Source organism: Camelina sativa, chromosome 12 (genome assembly GCF_000633955.1).
Source record: "Camelina sativa cultivar DH55 chromosome 12, Cs, whole genome shotgun sequence".
NCBI classification, from domain to species: domain Eukaryota; kingdom Viridiplantae; phylum Streptophyta; class Magnoliopsida; order Brassicales; family Brassicaceae; genus Camelina; species Camelina sativa.
Window position 1 is genome coordinate 30,864,080 of NC_025696.1, and position 2,864 is coordinate 30,866,943.

Consider the following 2,864-nt stretch of genomic DNA (forward strand, 5'->3'; position numbering starts at 1 on the left):
TGGTATGTTAAACACTCTGTAGACTAGGATACTCCACCGACATCGATTACTCCCATCCTTAGGACTTTTATCTTTTTGATTGATATTACATTCCCGAGACTGTTTCATTTGTTCATGCTTAGAATTGTTTTCGGTTTCGCTTATTCTTGCTTGCTTCTTGTCATACATTTTCGTTTCTGTTTCTGTGACTCATCTCCGTTTTGTATTTTGACCATTCTAGGATTGTTAGAAAAACACTCTTTTTGAATTGTCTTAACTTGTGACTTCTTGATTGCATCTTGAGTGACTAGCATCATCCCATTTTGATTGACACCTTAAGTACTACAACTAAATAAGGTTAATTGAACCTACTAGGATAGACACACAAAAATCTTAGTATCAGTTTGGCGCCGTTGTCGAGGAGAGTTGAGTGTAACGGTGACGACAAGTCGAGCACGGCGTGTAGGGAATTCGAGGGAGGCAGCAAAACGGCAGATGACCGCTGGCGTGACTTCATCGGATTGGAGCGGAGTGGTGACGTCGAACAGAGAAAGAGAGTGAAGTGAGATGATGATTGTTTGTTGTGGTTGGTGGGGTTAGAGTGAACAGGAGAAGGGTTAAGTAGATGGGTGAGAAAGATGATAAATGGTGAGAGGTGATGGAGTTGATATGTCGTGCAAGTGGGAAGAAAAAGAGAGTGATGGTGGAGTGATGTGAGATGGTGAGACATAAAGATGATATGTCTAGTGGGGGGAAACAAAGGGTGAGATAAGTTGAAGTGATGGGCATGTGGGATAGAGGGGAAGGGTGATAAACCAATAATTCAGAATCCCTCCTTATATTGCCTTTTATTCCCTTCTGTAGATATCCCTTTTTTTGCTGATTTCGCTTCTGTAGCACCCATCATACTCGGTTTGACTCTGATCCCACTAGTTTGACTGCATTTTTAAATGTTGCTTAAACTCCCTTCTGTAGATTCCTGAACACAAGAAAATCAAAAACAAAAATTAAAAACACAAGGATCCTAAAAAAAAATATTTACAGTGATACCTTTGGGATTTCCTCCCAAGTGAGCTTGTTTAAAATCACTAGCTTGACTTTTCAGATTTTTAGGCTTTTGGGGGTTCATAGAGGAGCACAGAAAACCCCTCTGGTCGGACTTGGTCAGTTAAATATTTCTTGAGTCTCTGACCATTTACAGTTTATTCACTACCATCCTTGTTCAGAAGAGTGATGACTCCGAATGGCAGAACTTCCTTGACGTCAAACGGTCCAGACCACCTAGACTTAAGCTTTCCAGGAAATAACTTAAGTTTGGAGTTGAAAAGCAAAACCTGATCCCCAGCCTTGAGCTCCTTGACAACAATTTTCTTGTCATGAAAATTCTTGGTCCTTTCTTTGTAAATCTTTGAGCTCTCATAGGCATCAAGTATGATTTCTTCCAACTCATGTAGAACAAGAGTCCTCTTAGCCTGAGCTGTGTCAGTATCCAAGTTCAGCAACTTGATAGCCCAAAGCGCCTTGTACTCAACCTCCACAGGGAGATGACATGCTTTACCATAGACCAACTGAAATGGTGTTCTGCCTATCGGCGTCTTGAACGCTGTTCTGCATGCCCAGAGAGTCTCATCCAGCTTGACAGACCAATCTTTCTTCGAAACCCCAACAATTCTTGACAAAATCCCCTTGATTTGCTTATTCGAGACGTCAACCTATCCGCTGGTCTGAGGGTGATACGCAGTAGACACCTTGTGCTTGACCCCATACTTTGTCAGCATACTCTCAAACACCTTGTTGACGAAGTGAGTTCCACCATCACTGATCACTGCTCTGGGTATCCCATACCTTGGAAAAATTATACTTTTGAACAGCTTCAGAACAACCTTGTGATCATTGGTGGGACTGGCAATGGCTTTGACCCACTTAGAAACATAATCAACTACCACCAGATGTCGTGAACTGCATAATCAACGGCAAACAGAGCAGTTATGCAAATTGATACTAAGATTTTTGTGTGTCTATCCTAGTAGGTTCAATTAACCTTATGTAGTTGTAGTACTTAAGGTGTCAATCCAAATGAGATGATGCTAGTCACTAGAGATGCTATCAAGAAATCACAATTTAAGCCAATTCAAAAAGAGTGTTTTTCTAACAATCATAGAATGGTCAAAATAGAAAACGAAAATTTGTCACAGAAACAAAAATGAAAATGTATGACAAGAAGCAGGCAAGAATAAGCGAAACCGAAAATGATTCTAAGCATGAACAAATGAAACAGTCTCGGGAATGTAATATCAATCAAAAAGATAAAAGTCCTAAGGATGGGAGTAATCGATGTCGGTGGAGTATCCTAGTCTACAGAGTGTTTAACATACCACAAGCAAACTATCCCTAAACAATGAACATCACAACCTAGCTAATCCAATCTCTTGGCAAAAGCTACTCAGACTCAACCACTTCCATACCTAGCTCTCAATAGAGGAACATGGTTGAGCAGGCATTACAAACAAGTTCATTCATGTCAACAAACATCCTAGACAACTAATCTCTTAGGCTAGGAACGTAAGTCTCTGGCACTAGTTGGTCAGGCATTTCATCAAACACCTTTTTGGGTGTGGAAATGTCTCAAACCTAGTCCCAATTGATCAGAGAAAAAACAGTATTTCTTACTCTAGTCCAGAAGGGAATCATGCAATCAACGCTTAAACACTCTACATCCTAAGATCCTCGACCTAATCTATCCCATCCTCAAGAACTAACACACTACTCAGATCCGAAAATCATCACCAAATATACAAATCGAGAAAATATTGAACAAAGCATCGTAGATAGATAGAAATGAGAAGAACAACTTTGTAGAGGAAATCCAATGCAAAAACTCAATA